This window comes from Rattus norvegicus, chromosome 3 (genome assembly GCF_036323735.1).
Source record: "Rattus norvegicus strain BN/NHsdMcwi chromosome 3, GRCr8, whole genome shotgun sequence".
NCBI classification, from domain to species: domain Eukaryota; kingdom Metazoa; phylum Chordata; class Mammalia; order Rodentia; family Muridae; genus Rattus; species Rattus norvegicus.
Window position 1 is genome coordinate 22,914,538 of NC_086021.1, and position 17,021 is coordinate 22,931,558.

At 42.5% G+C, this 17,021-nt stretch overlaps 1 long non-coding RNA gene across 1 annotated transcript in view; it reads right to left on the bottom strand.

Moving 5' to 3' along the window:
- Nucleotides 1-1,469: 1,469 nt before the first annotated feature.
- The window catches only part of LOC120101881 (uncharacterized), a 64,036-nt gene continuing 48,484 nt past the window's right edge, over nt 1,470-17,021 (bottom strand). The window contains exon 7 of the long non-coding RNA XR_010064713.1: nt 1,470-7,641. This is a non-coding gene — a long non-coding RNA (uncharacterized LOC120101881). The remainder of the gene's footprint in view (nt 7,642-17,021) is intronic.

Sequence of the window (17,021 nt, forward strand, 5' to 3'; positions counted from 1 at the left end):
GCATCAAAATTGAAAGTTGCCTGGTTTGTCACCTCTAGAGTTAAGTTTGGTTAAGGCACCTTCTGTTTAGGATGCCAATGAGTTGCAGGTGGTGAGGATCTATGACTGGGGTCCATATGGTCTCTTCAGGTGCATGAATGTATGGTTGGGACCCTGATAATTTTCTCTATGTATTTATCTCTCTGTATATTTCTGTCACTTCTATTGATTGGAGTCAAAGATCTAAAAGAGAAGGGAAGTGAGCCCGCCTGGGACAACAGCTACTGCTGCCCCTGGGATGATACACAACTTCCCATAGGCTCATAGGTCATGCTGGCCCATCCATGCTGCACACCTCTTCTGGCAGCAACTGTGGCTGCAAGTGGGTGCTACTGTTGCTATGGTGATGCTAGCCGTAGGGGCTCCTAAGTAGTATTGTGGGTGGAGGACACAGGCCCAGAAGGAGTTTTGTGGAGTAGGATGGCTATGATGGATGTCTCAGGCACTGTGACCTTGGAGGAGGCTAGTGGCCTATCTATCCAAAAGAGTTGATCTCGTTTGGCCTGCTTTTTTGTGATCAGTTGCTGCTACAACCATACTAATAAATACATTGACTTTGTGCCAGGAACTGTTATTAACTTACATCTCCATCATTGTAATGGACCTCCTGAGGGGAACTGCAGTAAGTGGATACTAACATTGAAATAACCCATTATGAGGCACGTCTTCTGGGCCAAACCCATATCTGACTTAATAAAACAATAGCCGTCAGCCCACCCAGCCCAATACCAGATGATAACCCAAAGGAGCCACTCCAAGACAGCAGCCAAGTTCAGGTCATCAGACTCCCCCGAACAGAGGAGGGACATAGCTGTGGATGTGAAGAGGCCCCATAACAACCCTCATAATGGGAAATGTACTCCAGGAACTGCCCAGGCTCTGGCTCCTCCAGTTCTGATCAACAGGAGCTCAAAGCTCAGATCCTGCAGGCAGGGTCTGAGAATACAGAAACAACGATAGCTTTGGTAGAAGGTGGATGTGATCAGCTTCATCTCCCGTCTTAAGCAGGAACCCAGGCCTGATTGCTGCTACCTCTGCAATTGTGGCTGCTGCATCCTGCTCTGCTCTGGGGCTGGCTGGAAGCCTCTGGCTTCCACTCTGGGCTCCACTGCAGCTGCACTCTGCACTTCCTACAGACATGAAGAGGTTTTATATGGAGCAGCTTTGTTCAACATGAAATCAGGTATACTAGGTTGCAGTGGTCAACTACCCAGGATGGTATAGGCCCAGTCTCTCAGCCAATGGACTTCAACACAAAGGGCTGACCTTCTGGCTTTATCCCATTCATTTTGCTGGGAGAAGGGCAAAGACATGCATACTGCAAACAGTTGACATGCCTTTGCCAATGCCAGTGTCCATAGGCCCTCTTTAGAGAGAGGGGACTCCTCACCTTGACAGAAAGAACACAGGAAGAAACAAAGTGAAAAAAGAAACAGGAGGCAAATGGATGGCAGTTCTTGTTGAACAAGAGACCCATACTCTCTGCTGTTATCAGAAGACAAAAAATTCTGTATATGGGTTGCCTCTACCGCTGAGATTTGACAATGCCCTCACCTTCATGACCAAACTTTCCCCTAAATCTGGCAAAGGCCCTAAATGTTCATCTAAAATTAGATTGTGCATAGAGGCTGCAAAAATCAGGAAGGGTAAAATAAATGTGTCAATAAAAGCTATGAAAATTGGACTAACCTCCTACTTTTTGCACTAAGGGTCAGATGCCACCCATATTGAGATGTTCACTAGGCAAAAGTTACTAGCCATTCCCCTGTCACATTCTTAAAGACCCTGCAACAGACCCAGAGGAATATTCACAAGGCTGAGCCTTTGCTCATGTCTGAGCTTGACCAAAAGTTCCAGACTGGTAATCTTATGTGGACAGAGAGCATCCTGACACAGAGCTTAGAACCAATGGTGAAAATCCATACATTGTGGTCCTCAGCACCCAGTGTCACCACACCCTGTTAAATGGGGATACAGAATATAGTTCATCACCAGAGTCTCTAACACACTAAAGATAAAACAGGCACAGTTCTTATAATGATAGTTTTCTCATTTTCTTTAGATTTATATGTTTCATTAATCGTTTAATTAAGCCATACATGTTTGAACACATAATCATTTTAAAATAATATTTGTATGATTATAACAAATTTCCAAGCTTAAAACTTTAAAGTCGTATGTTCTTAAATTACCAAATATTTTCTATTGCTTCATCTCTCTTGTCTTGATCACGCAGCAAACTTGTTTTGGCACAAATTACCACATGAATGCTAGAGCCCAGTTTCATATGCTATTCACAGAACGATGTCATGGTAATGATGCCAGCCACAGACAGTGGGCTTCCAACCTCAATAAATTGTACTTTTCTTATGTTGTCTTTTTTGTAGGAAAGACATTAAACCCTGATAATCCAAAAGATCAGAAGCAGGGAGCTCATAGCCAATCTAAGTGCTACCTCCAATTCTATCAGCTAGAAATGGGACCAATCTGAGGTTACTCTGGGGTATCTCCAGGGAAAGGGTACATGTTTACTGTCACCAAGCTACCAGCTAGTAGTTCCTGGGTGCAGATTCCTTTAGTCATGCACAGTAGATTAACTCCAAGAATGACAGTCAAATGTTTTTCAGGCCCCAGAGACTACATACCCTGCTCTCACTAGCAATTTACCCAAGTGTTGAGGAGCCAAATCTGGACCATTAGTACCAGCTTCCCTCAAGAGTTGCAGGACTGAGGGGGGTCCACAGCACTTATGACTTCGGACTCACCCTGTAGACTCACCCAGCAGTCAGTGTGGCTCTGCTTCTTGCATCTTGAAATGGAGGATTTGGATCTGAGAAGGCAGATCCTCTAATGCAGTGTACACAGGCAAGTGCCTTCACGGTCACAGAGTGTGTGCACACCTAGTTTTATTGGCATAAAAATGTTTTCCAACTTACACCACGTCCCAGGATTTTGAGTGCCCCCTATCTGTCTGCGTCCTCAGTAACACTTCTATTGTTAGACTTTTCTATTTCTCTATTCTGGACTTGTTATCTCACTGAAAAAAAATTCTTTTAAGACAAACTATGAGGTGGCTTTGAACTGACTATGTAATGTAGTCCTGGCTGACCTAAACTCACAGAGATCCTCCTGCTTCATCTTCCCAGTGCCAGGATTACAAACATGTGCCACCATGACTAGAATTTCTCTCCTTGAAATCAGGATATGTTTTACATGTTAATGTTGGTGTTATATATACAGTATACTTAAAGACTGCAATTTGGAGATTTTCTTGTTTATGAAGCTTCCTCTGGACCCTTCCCCTATTTTTAACATGCCTGCCTGGTCACACGGATTAGTAGATGTCCTACCACATGAGTTCCTTCCCCATTACTAAATCACATGCCCAAGAATCAACTTAATGAATGGGTGTATGTTGGCCAACAATTGGAGGCCACAGTCCACCATGGCAGGTTGAGCAGCTGTCTATATATTATCCTCTCTGAGAACACAGAGAGAAATGAATACTTATGCTCCACTCCCTTTCTCTTTATATACAGTCAAGGCCTATTGATTGATCAGTACTCTTCACTGTTAAGATTTATTGTCCAACTAGCCTGACCCCAGTAATCTCTCAGGGTATCCAGAAGGTTATGTAATCAAGATGTGGTACACTTCTTTAGGCTCTTGTTTTTTTGTTTTTCTTTGTGGTTTTTTTTTTTTTTTTGAGACAGGGTCTCACTCTGGGCTGAAGTTGGTCTTCACCATGACTTATTCTCTGTCTCCAGGTTGTTAGAATTACAAGGCCTAACCACCATATTTGCCTGGAAATCTCCACAGACCTAAATCTATTTGTTTCTTGGTGATCAAAAAGAGAATCTAACAATGGTCAAGCTAGGCCCAATGTCTTTGCTCCCTTCCTGCTACCTGCTGATTGGAATGTAGAAGTCTCAGCTATCTCTCTAGTACCATGGATTCCTGTGTTCCCACCTCTCCATGACAATAATAGACTACACCCCTGAAAATGTTAAGCCAGTCCCAATTAAAAATTTTCCTCTGTAAGAGTTGTCATGGTCATGGTGTCTCTTCATAACAATAGAACATTGACTACGACACTGGTAATATGTCTGATCTTAAACAACTGTAAACTCAACCAGGCATGATGTTAGTAGAACATCCAGGTGAGATGATGTTGGGGCTACAAGGTCACAGAGAACCCCAACCAACAGATACCTGTAAGGTCTCATGGGCAGGTCTCTGTTTTCTTTAGTGTCCTCTTTCCATCTATCTTACTGATTTTTATTCTCCCCATGAACAGAGTATAAAAATACATTGCCTTTGCTTCTAAGTCATCCTTAGCCTTCTCTTTAAGGCCTGAGTTTATGGGACAACGTTTCTTACTAGAATCTTCACCTTTGGTATATTTCTACTCTCTGGACTCTTGGGGCCTGAAGAATAAAATAAGAACCAGGTTCTCTGAGACTCTCAAAGAGAAGAAATGAAGTCCATTCATTCAGTGAAAATTTTTATCAACCCAAAGTCAAACTGATTCAAATCAATGCTGGCCCACTAAATTATCAGAGCATCTTCAAGAGAGAAAGCTCCCAGTACTGGGGACAAAAGTTGAAAATTGAGCTTTCAATCTCATTTCAGATGATAGCGATGAGGACTGGGAATCAGAGGCAGGAGGATCTCTAGGTTGTGTTAAGTCTGGACTGTGCATTGATAGCCTTTCTCAAAAGAACAGCCATAAGGAAGTGACATGGAAACAAGCTGTCATCTCAGGGGATGTCACTTTATAAGATTTGGAGATTTAATCCTATGAAAAGAAACTCAGATATGGGGTGACAGTCTAATGGCAGAACTTTGTCCAGCACAGACAAATAGAAGGACAGGAAGGAGGGAGGAAGAAGGGCCAAAGATGAGCGACGCTACAGGCATTCAAATGTTAAGAATGCTATCCCTAAGAACAGGAGGAAAGCTAGCTGTCCCACACTGTAGCAGTGCTTACCGTTTACTGCAGTTCAGAAACTGGAGATGATTGTCCCTGTGTTGCTGTACAGAAAGGACTGGAACAGTAGCAAAGACAGTGGCTGCGCCCATTTCATGGGTGCTTTAGAGCAAGATATTTCTGAAGAGGTTTCCAAATAAAAATGTCCAAGTGGTACCTCTGAGCTTAAAATTTCATAGCTTACATAAAATCAGATTTTTCTTATTTCCAAATGAAGTTTTGAAGGTTTTCAAGTTGTTCCTCTATAGGGTGCCCAAGTGCTTAAATATTCTGACAGTGAACCTCTCCAAATGAAGTTTTGAAGGTTTTCAAGTTATTCCTCTAGAGGGTGCCCAAGTGCTTGAATAATCTGACAGTGAACCTCCCCAGGCATCTCCCCAGTGGTCAAAGTTTAATATGGGAACAGTTAGTTATTTTTACACAGTTCTCTTTGCTTGTGTGTGTGAGTTGTCCCTTGTCGAGAACAGCTTTCTGTTTTCCTCCATGAGGAGTGTTGCTTATTTGTGAGCCTTCATTAACTCAAAGTGAAATGGTTAAAAATATTTATCTTGTTAGAATAGGCTCCATCATTTTCACAACTCCTTAAAAAATGACAACAACGATAACAAAACTCTGGCTTTTGAGATGACGTATACTAATTCACATTGTTTACCTACCTGTAGTGCTATTTGAACACTACTTAAAAGGCAAAATAAACTTGGTTTATATTTAAAAAAAAAAAGGTTTCAGAGCTGCAGAGGAACAGCCTTGAAAGATGCTACTGACATGGAGACTCCAGGCTCAGCCTCAGCCCATGAAGAAGGTAACAGAACACAGAAATCTTCCTGTTCCTGCTAGCGCTGTGGCAGCACACACCTACCTTCCTGATGCTTGGGGAACTGAGACAGGAGAGCCTGAAGTTTGAGGCAACAAAGGGAGGCACTGTGCATTCTCATTACCAAGCCTACTATAGCACAAATCAGCGCAACTCAGATTTCGGTCTCTCCCACTCTTGCAGTTGCAAAGGGAAATGGGATGTAGCTTTGAACAGTTCTCAAGTTCCAACTGAGTCTCCCCTCTCCAGCTCTGAGCCCAGTCTCGCCAGTTTGTTGGATGTGAATTCTATGATCCCAAATTAATGTGCAAAATCGTTTTTCCTATAATTCAACTTTTCATCAAAGCCACTAAGAACCAGAAGCTAAACAAAAAGCCACGGCTTCTTAAGAACTTTTTACTTCTTTTGTTTTCAAGGGCCCAGGTCACCATCAAGGAGACTAAAGCTGGGGTTGGAAGAGCATGAGACTGTCTCAGAGGTATTGGGCCTGTACTGGGAAGATCTTTTCAGATACCCCTGGAATGCTCTGAACTCACAGGCAGGGGATTTAGAGGTGGGACTCATTATCCTAGTAGCTAGATGTGGAAATGGCACTTCCAAGTCCTATTTGGGGATGGCTTGCCCAGGAAGCTTGGCTCAGTGGAGTGTAGAATGAATGCCAACATTAACAATAATTCTGGTGCAAGTGCAAATGTCTGCATCAAGTTCTCAAAAAATCCTTTTATGGTCCATCTGTTTGGACACACCCTGGTTCCAAACCTTGTTTTGCCTCAGGATCCACATTCTTAGAAACTTGCTAGCTTGCTGAAGACTTGGCCTGCTTCTGCCTTCTGTTCTGCAACACTGACTGGATGCTAAGATTCATTCTTAGGCACTGTGACATTTAAGCCTTTGCAAAATATATTATGTTTATTTACGCCCCCCCTTCTGTGTCTGTGGGGTGTGTGTGTGTGTGTGTGTGTGTGTGTGTGTGTGTGTGTGTGTGCATTTGTGCACTGTGTGGCATCAGTGGATAACTTTTGGGAGGAGTTCTGTCCTTTGGACCTGATTCCAGAGATCACACTCAAGTCACCAAACTTGGTAGCAAGTTTCTTTACCTGTTGAGCTTGTTGGTCCAGTCTGAACTTTCACTGAACCCTTAGCCCCTCTTTCCACATCAGCCACAAGAAAGCAATCTCTGCAGGGTTACTTTTGGTCCTACATGTCTTTCTTAGGTCCCAACAGCTAAACATTTTAATTAGAATTCAACATAGTAACTAAATTGCTAAATTTAATAGGAATTACAGAATGTGGGCTTTTCTGATTCTGTATTGCTTTCCATATTCTTAATATCCCAGTCTTCTATACAGTAGAACAGTCATCTTTTGGACCTATTTGGTTTCCTTAAGATACATTTTTAAGAAGATTTTACAAAGTTTGGATGTTTAATTTGCTCCTCAAATACCAATTTTCAAACTAGGAAGTGAGTGTTCTATGAACTTCAAATGAGAACTCACTCAATAGATTTTTTTAAAAATTCTTTTGAGTCATTCGAAAGCTGTTTCTATCTCCTTCTTTGCAGGTCTCAGAATTCCTGGGAGGTCTTTTGTTTTCCTAATGAGAAAGCAGACTGTGGTGGAGCAGTGGATGCACTGACACTGTCTCTCTTCTGGCTGTGCCTTCCATGCAGATGATTGAAGCCTTGGAGGGGCTGAATGGTAGAGTTTCCTTGTATCTTCCAGAGGAGAAGAAAATACCGTCCAGAATCCTTGTGACAAGCACTCGCTTGTGATTGAGCAAGTGTCATGTTGCCTGTCATCTGAAAGGCAGCAGAGAAGCATCATCATTGTGTCCCCACTCTAAAAACAAAATGCAAGTCTCTGGGCATGCTGGTGGCATCCCACACTCCCCCTGACCTGCTGGCTCATCCTGCTGCATAGGACATCATCTGCACTTGGAACTCCTCGGTCTCCACCAATGGTTCTTCAAGTCTCAAGTCATGTACATTTTCAGATCATTGAGCTCCTCTGCAGGATACTGGTGCTACTAAGGCTGGAGACGTTAAGACATGTGCACATCTAGTGTATCCTCAAAGGCTTCAGTCCTTCGTGAGTTTTAGGTTACCTTCATGGTTCTCATCTTTCTTGCTATCCTCTATGACCAGAGATCTACTCAGACTGCCGTTCTAAGAGGTCCTCAATGAGGTTCAGGCTCAAAACAAGAACCAAGGATAGTGACTGATGGTGTTGAAGGATAGCAAACATCCAATAGCCAGCAACATAGAAACTTCACAGGACTCTGTGGACTGTGTGGATGACAGTGCACATCCTTTAAATCTAATCTCCAGGTTTCAGTGACTTCTGTTTGCTACAGTGAATGGTGTGAGCCTTGTCTAGTTCACTACCAGGCACAGATGGAGTTCTTAGAACTCCCTTTGAAAACATTTAGACATGTGTAGAAATCAGGAAGTAAAGACTGTGTGTTTTGAAAGACATGAGTCATGCCAATGGAACTATGCAAGCCCAGTGTTAACATCCTCCATGACGTTCTCCTTTCCTTCATGTTTATCTTTGCCTTCCTTTGAAGAATGACCTACAGCAAGTAACTTGCCTTCCAAAGCCTCTGACTTACAGATCCATAAAGAAAACTATGAATTTCAGATTTCAAGTACTAAGTATTAGTCAGAGTTCTTCAAAGAAATGAAAGAAATAGAACCAATTGTATATGTCTCTCTCTGTATGTGTGTTCTGTATACACAGTCATATGATGCACAATGTTTTTTTTCAATAGTGTATTTCACACTCAAGCTACAAAACTGCCTAGGAACAGTTTTCTCAGTCTGTATTCCAGCCCTTGACTTACATGTGGCTCTCTCTGTGTGTCTACTTGTAAAGCCAGTGTTATGTTTGAAAGAAATCTCAAAACAGTAGAGCTCACAGTTGAGATCTAGTCAGCCTGACAGCCTGAGAATTAAAAATGTTACTGACAGATCAATCCCCCAAATCAAGCTAGGAACCAAACTTCACCTGTATTCCTCTTTCTATTCAGCCAGCAACTGGCCAGATACATACATACACATACACACACACACACACACACACACACACACACACACACACACACACACAGAGGAGCAGTTATGTCCTTTAGTCCACCAGTGTGGATGCTAAGCTCTTTAGAACACTCTTCCAGATATGGTAAGACATACTATTTAGTCATCTCCTGGGCATCCCATGCCTGACCAAGTTGACGTGCAATTACTAATCACATGATGTTCCCCAGATACAATGGCCTCAACAACAGGAACTGAAAATTAGCCAAGCTTTATGTCTCAGTTGTAAAGCTGAGGGTATCAATATGTTTTCTGTTAAGAAAGCCTAGACTATGTATAAACTAAACTTGTACTGAGATGCTGATGCTACAATTAGAAGTGGGAAAAAATCACTTTTGAACTACAAAATGAGGATTCCAATTTACTAAGCCAGCCTGATGGTCTAACTGCAGAAGTAGAGACAGAAAGGCAACCATCCATTAATATGTCTGAAACACAGAACACAGTAGAACTGCTACCTCTCTCGGTCCATTACTGGAAACAAACAAACAAATAAACAGACAAAACTGGTCACTTGAATATGTGGCGACTGAAAGCACGCAGCCCAGAAGTGTAATTGATAAGATATGAAGTTCTAAGAATGTAAGACTCAGCTCTGGTCTCTTTCTTGTGACAAGTCCACCTTTAAGTAGGGATTACTCACCTCCGTAAGCCACCTGTCAGGCAGACAAACTTCCCTGCACCTGAGATCAGGGTATGCCCTGCTTAAATGTTTGCCCTAAGCAAAAGTCAGGGGCTTCATACTGGCTGTCTCACATTACTGGGATGCATATCCTAGGGTTTGAGGGGTTGTCATTGAGGAAGTGATGTAGACAGAGCTTGTTCATCAGAAACTAGACTGTCCACACACCTCTCTGAGAATCCTCTCACGATGCACTACTGAGGTGGGGTCGAAACTAGCAAGATAAAGGCAGAGGGGTCTGGGGTGTGGATCTCGAATGTTCTCTGGTATCTATTAAAGTCAGCAGAGTCTGGACACCATGTACTCGTGTAGCTCATGGTCACAGCTAGAGACAATTACATAGAAATAGTGCCACAGAGGCTTTTGTTATAAGGGGAACATGAAAACAGAAAGGATATAAAAACATTTGGAAAGTAAACACAGTGGAAACAGCATCAGAGCCTGCATATCCTTCTCATTCCCCCAACCACATGGGATGAGATGATATAAGATGGAGATGCCACTTTGGGAGGCAGCGTTGAGGATGCTACTGGCCTGCAGTTTACAGGTTGAAAGAAAACTAGAGGAGTTTCATACCCACTCCATCGATGCTCTGCAGAGTTTAGCAGTGGGGTGGATAGTACTGCTGTGGGAAATGAGCCTGCAGGCTTCATAAGTAAATTCTGCTTGCTTTATTTTGCTAGAAAACCCTCCACACTCCAGTCCCCAAGCAAAGAAACATAAACAGATAATCCAAACTTTTTAATAAAATCGGTTCTTCCTCTCCCTCTCTCTCTCTCTCTCTCTCTCTCTCTCTCTCTCTCTCTCTCTCTCTCTCTCTCCTTTTGTTGGAGGCTGGATTTTTTTCAGTGATGCACAAACTTTTCCTGAGTAGCCTATAGATCAGCCTGGTTTCAAAGTCAAGTGATCTGCCTACCTACCTCTGTCTCTAGAGTGCTGGGATTAAAGGTGTGTTTCCGTTTCTTGTTCTCTGACACTTTTCATTGTTGTCAAAAGATAAAATAGAATTCATTTTTACTTATTTTTTGAGTGAAAATTTGCTGCCTACCAAAATTTGATTGCCTTTCTAAGTAGTTTATCAGTAAGTCTAGAATGAAATAAAAATGAATTGCTGAGAATGGGAAAGCTACAGATGCCTTTCCTAGGTTTTGCTTGATGTTCTACTGGATATACGATTGTGGTGAAGAGAGAATTTACTGGGGCTTCCTTTATGCAGACAGGAAAACCCTAGAAGATCTCAGGGAATTCTGTTTCTTGTAGTGTTCAGGAAAAAGAGGTGTCTTATTATCTTTAGTGTGATGTTTTCTACCATTATGTACAAGGAGCTTTCCTACAATGTTGTATTTTGGTTCTCAACTGGAGCATATTTTTACTTAGCATTTGTCCTTTGCAAATAATGTTTTGTAATTCCTTTTAGTCTCAACCTTATATCATAGGATTATAAGCCTTGTGTCTGACACTTAAAAATGAACATGAAACCCTACTTGTTTTTTAACATTTGTTCCAAAACTTAATAATAATTGGTGAATTCCATAGTATGCATTATGCTCCAGAACTCTTTGCTAAGTGGTTTCCCATTTAATATCCCAAAGCAGTATTTTAATATGGCGTACAGACAAAGGAACAGGTTTACAGAGATAACAATACTTGGTTGGCTCACATGGTATAAAAGGAACCAGAATTCTTACTTCCCTTTGATTCATAACCCAGGTCCTAACACTCTTGTGAGCTACATTTTAAAAGGACAAATTTTGCATTTTTGCCATATATTTGTAAGTGTGTGCTCCTCCAAATTACTGGTAGTATTTCATTATTTCTGCCCAAGAGGATGTTGTCTGATTCCTGGCAGATGTAGTGGCTGGTGTTTGCAGGATGATGGGATTTGGACTCCAAGCCTTATGATCACACAGCAAGTTCTTTTAACCAGGAAACCATGTGTCTAGCCACCAGATCTGTAGTTTATAAATAAGTGAATATAGATTTAAACATGGACACTAAGAGAGGAGAAACACACATGCAGCATGAAAGGCATGCGAGAAGGAGAGGCAGATGTGGGGAAGTGAGCTGTGTAAACCAAAGACAGAAGTGAGCGGGGGGCAAGAACAGATGATTTGAAAAAACTTTAATTAATTTATTATCCATTAATTGATACATTATCATATTCTGTGTGCATATGCATATATGTGTTAGTGTGCATATATGGAGGACAGAGGACAATGAGTGAGGAGGTCATCCTCCTACCACATGGGTTTTAGTAATAGAACTTGGATCTCCATGGTTGATGACAAGTTCCTTATCCCCCTTTTTAAAATTACATTTATTTGTGTGTGTCTGTGTGTCTGTGTGTGTAGAGGGGGAGGAATTGTGAGTGTAGATGTGGTAGAAATTATTTAATCCCAACCCAGGTTTCCTCCCCTGCCTCTGACCACTTAGTTCCCAGATAAAAGACACACACAAGCTTCATATTTACATTAAGCCTTAACCAGCACAGGAGGTGGGCAGCCATGGACCCTCTGGCTGTTATGTCTGTTTCCCTGATAATAATCCCACTATATAATTTGTTGTGTTCCATCTGGGCTGCTCTTAACTCCAATTAGCCAACCCACCTGACCCATGGTGGCTTCCTCCTCCCTTCACTTTCTTTATTACTCATGGTTCTTCTTGGATGCCTGAAGTCCTGGGATGCTAAACCCTGCCTGTGCCCAGCTGTTGACTGTTGGAATCCTTATTCACTTATCAGAAATAATTTGGGGACACAAGTTTCCATAGTATCACTTGGGTCTACATGTGGACTCTCTTGTCTCTGGGACAATCAGGCCATGGAGGCCTGCAGTTAGCATTACAATACAGAGCAACAGACCAAACCTCAAAGCATGGAGGTCAGGGCCATCTGGTAGGAGTCAGGTTTCTGGGTAGGTCCCAGGTAGTGAACTGATTATGTCAGGCTTGGCCACACAAGAACCTTTACCCATTGAGCTATCTTCCTGGCTCATGAAAAATCTTTTACAGGCTCGTGTGGTCCTGTGGCTCTGCATATGTGAGCTTGCATGTGTGCAGGGCAGAGGACAACCTTGGGGTTTACTCTTCAGGTGCCATCCACCAGTTTTTATAAAATGGGAGTTTTCATTTGACTAGGAATATTAATCTGTCTTAATACCCAGCCCGGCTAGCTGGGTAGGGAGGATATGGAGACTCTGTCCTGCAATAAAAGTGTGTGCCATCAAACCAGGTTTCTTTATTGTTGTTGTTATTTTAATTGGCTTCTTGTGTTTGGACTGAAGTTTATCATCTGAGTTTCTGGCTCCATTGCTTTCCATGTAAGCAGGAGAGGACAGAAGAAAATGTCTGTGATTGATGTGTGTATGTATATGATTGTCCTTGAGTCTAGTAAAGAAGTGAACCAGAATGTTGCTTTCTGGCTCAGTCTTCCTTGGTTACACTCAAGGTTTAAGAGGAACTTCTTGAAGGTTTAGTTATCCAACAAAGGCTGTATAATTCTCTAAAGTCCCTGACTCTTACATCTGAGATTACTAAGAATTTACTTCCTTTCATTTTTCCCATTTTAGGCACAGACTGAATTATGTAGCTGAAATGTGGAATAAATTATTAATACTAAAATTATTAAGTGTTTTTAAGTTAATTAGGGCACAGGCCAAACTATTGGAAAAGACTGGATCTGGTGCAAATATTGAGAGTTTTCCCTTGCCTATGATAGCCCAAAGGTAGGCAGCCAATCCACAGAGGGCAGGATTTCTCTGGCTATTCAGGGCCACAGGTCCCTCTGTCTGCTTAGCCATTCTCTAGGGATTAGGATTGACACTATTTTTCTTTAATTTAGAGAAATGTCATGAGGCGACTGCTCCTAGCTTCCCTGCTGCAGGGCACTCTAGGATGGTTCGGTCACTCTCAGCACACTGAGATACAGAGGAGGCAACTTCCTCAAGCAGAGGATCCTGGTGCTCTGTCTCCCAAATAGGCTGCGAACCTGAGGACGTGGACTTCATGGTCATTTTCTCATGAGAAAGTAACTTTGTTTATAGCTTAATTAGACAGCAGCACCTCTAACACGTCTAAGAGTTGGACTGCTGACAGATTTCTCAGTCTCCAAGGAGGTTTGGGTCACTTTGATCCAAGATGTGCTATTGCTAGAGAAATAGCAGCTGGTGAGAACTAGAAACTTTTATCCTGCTTTGCAGGATAATGCGACACTCAGTTGGGACCTCAATGTACCAGACTGAAGCAGTGAATTAATTGAACAACTTTGGCTCCTTAGTACAGTCATGGCACCTGCCCAAGAGTTCTCTGGTTTTTAGAATGAAAGACACATTTCTAATTCTCCTGACAGCTACCATACATCTCCCTTCCACCCAGCATCCCAGGTTTCACACCTTTAAATCTATGTTTTATCTTTGCTGCCCTGTTACCTTCTGGGAAACACCCCACTCCCCCAATAGGGTCCTATTCCCTTCTACCTACATCATAGGCTGCTTTCTCTCCTGTAGCTCTTAAATCTGATCCTTCTAACCCTGGATCATGGTGACTCTCTTCATCCTCTCCTCTCTCCCAACCCCATGAACTGTCTTTCTGTCTTTCTGCTCAGCCATTGGCTATGGCAACTCTTTATTATCAGTTGAAGCCCTCAGGGGCACTCAGGTAACTTCTGTCCATGTAAGCCAGCCCCAGTCACATGTTGTCCCTGTGAGAGCTGCCTCGGTCACACTGTCTGTCCGCAGCAGTAAAACCCTAAGTAAGTCAGAAGTTGATACCAAGGCCTGGGTATTACTGATAATCCTGACCGTACTTTTGTTTGGAAGAACGTGAATTTTGGGACTTTGGATTTGGAAAGCCACGAAATGGTTTGAGTGGGGCCCAATGAGCTATCCTGGCAGGAAGACTTTGTGGCTATGAGTGATTTTAACTGCATAGACCTGGCCCAGGGGGCTTCAGGGGAGAATAATTTCAGTGTGTGGCCTGGAGATTGTTTTTGTGGTGTTTTGGTGAAGAATGTGGCTGCTTTTTGCCCCCGTCTGAAGAGTCTGCCTGAGGCTAAGGTGAAGACTCAGATTCATTGCAGAGACAAAGGAAGTCTCTGAAAATCCCAGCAGAGACTTTGTTCTCTGGTTAACTCTCAGGAGGAGAATTTTGGGCAAGTGCAGCGAGATTAGTAAAGAGACAATATATAATATATAGTTCGGGTATTGAAGGGGCACCCACAAGTGAAACGGAGCCATGTCTGGACCCAGCACAGAGACCCTAGCAGATGCTGAGCGGATGCCAATGCCCACATATACTCAAGACAGTTAAAAACTATGCCTGTGTGAAATCTTCTATACGCCCATATACAGATGTTCACAGCAGCACAGTTCTTTCATGACAGCCTTCGGTCTGGCAGTCCATCCACTGACAAATAGCAACGTAAAATGTTTGGTGATATATGGAAAAGGGCTCGGTGATATAAATTATTATAAAACAGTGAGGAGAAACTGGGACAAGGGCATGAACATGAGATCACGATATATACCGACTTTCTAAAAACACATATATTCAAAGACATGAAACTGTGACCAGGACAAATGCCCTGTTCTGATTGAATGCAAAGATTACAAAACTATGATGCTTTGCCTGATTGAGGTTACAGGGACCTTGTTGCTATAGCAACCACCTTTACTTGGATGGACCCCATAGAATAAGAGGAATTACTTCAGTGAGGAAGTTGTGCTCAGTGGTTTGAATAAATCTTGTCCCCACGGAAACTTGCGGTAAAAAGCGTGATGCTTCCGTTCGGTGCCACAAGAGCAGGCTGTGTTGTCCTTTGGATCTGTGCCCATTTGCCCTTTTGTCTTTCTGCCATGTTAGGGTGCAACGTGAGTCCTTCACCAGATATAGCCACCCATCTTGGTCACCCGGCTCCCAGAACTTGGAGGTAAATAAACATCTTTCCTTTATTAATATTACCATTAATTATTATTTATTATTCTTATAGGGAAAGACAATGGGTTGATAAATTATGAATAAGCTCTGCTGTTAACAGAAGTGTCAGACTTTCAGCAGTTCAGAAACAAAGACAACAATGCACACACACACACACACACACAAACACACACACACACACACACACACACACACGTCAGCCTCCAGTCCTGTGGAGCCACTTGCTGGGAGAGGCAGGGACATGAGGCAGGAGTCTGCCCCTCTCTGATGGCCACCTAGCTTGTGGCTCCCATCGAGTGCCTGACACATCTGGTTGTCAAGGACACAGAGAATCATGGGATGGTGGAGTGATTATGTTGACAACTGCTGGGGACTCTGTGAGTGTCCCAGGCTTCCAGCAAGAAACAGCAAGGGCTTTTAAATATTTTTAAAATGTGCTTTTATTGCAATAGCAAGAGAGGTACGGTGTTTTTAAAGTCAATAAATAAAGCTACGCCAGGTGGCGCCACCCTTGAACCTAGAGAGCTAAGTCAGAAAGCTCGCAACATCCAGGCAACCTGGGGCTGTAAAAAAAAACTCTGCTGAAAAAAAAAAAGTAATAAGAACAGAAAAAAAGTAATAAAAAGGGGGAAAATATTGCTATAAAAAGCTTGTAATTACTAAAAAAAAGTAATAAAAGGAGGAAAATATTGCTGCAAAAAAACTTATAATTGCTAAATAAGAGCAAACAGAAAAATTACTCCAAAATGTACTATCTGGGCTAACGACCAGGGAATATAGTATTCCTGCAGTTGCAAAATCTCTCACAGCCATGTTCATCCATTTCCTACCACAAAACTGAGACTACTCTGTAGGTAATGCGCTGTTATCTACATCCAAACATCCAACGTTATACATGAAGAGCAGCTCAACAACTTCCCTATGCTCATGTTGCACTCCCTGATCTGTTGGAGCGACTGTGGGTGTCTGATGTGTCTCCTCACCATAGAACAGTATTTCCCCACATTAAAGCCAGAAATATTGTGGAAACGACTCCAACGAAACCTCTTTGGACCTTCTCTCATCCACACTACGAAAAGAAGACCACTTGCAAAAAAGGGCAACAGTGTGAATCCTGAAAGGTCAAAGGAGGAGGAAGAATGGAGGGTTTGCAAGCCACTCACTTCAAGAAATGCTCGAGGACTCAGGTACACACTCGCAGTGTGTCAACAATGTTGTCTTGAGGAAAAAATACACAACGGATAACATATTACTTGACAAATCCACACCAGAATGACTGAAGCTACGTTGTAAAGACTGGAGTCGAGGAAGTTTGCTAATTGAGTTTATAATGTATGGAAATTATATGATGCTTCCCCTTCGCTCCCCATCATGAGCTTGGTTTTTGGTGGAAGGGATGGTGTCTGTGAATGTCACCCGTGTTCCCGTGTCCCCTTTGATCTTCTTTTCTGACACCTACAGTGATGGGTGAAGG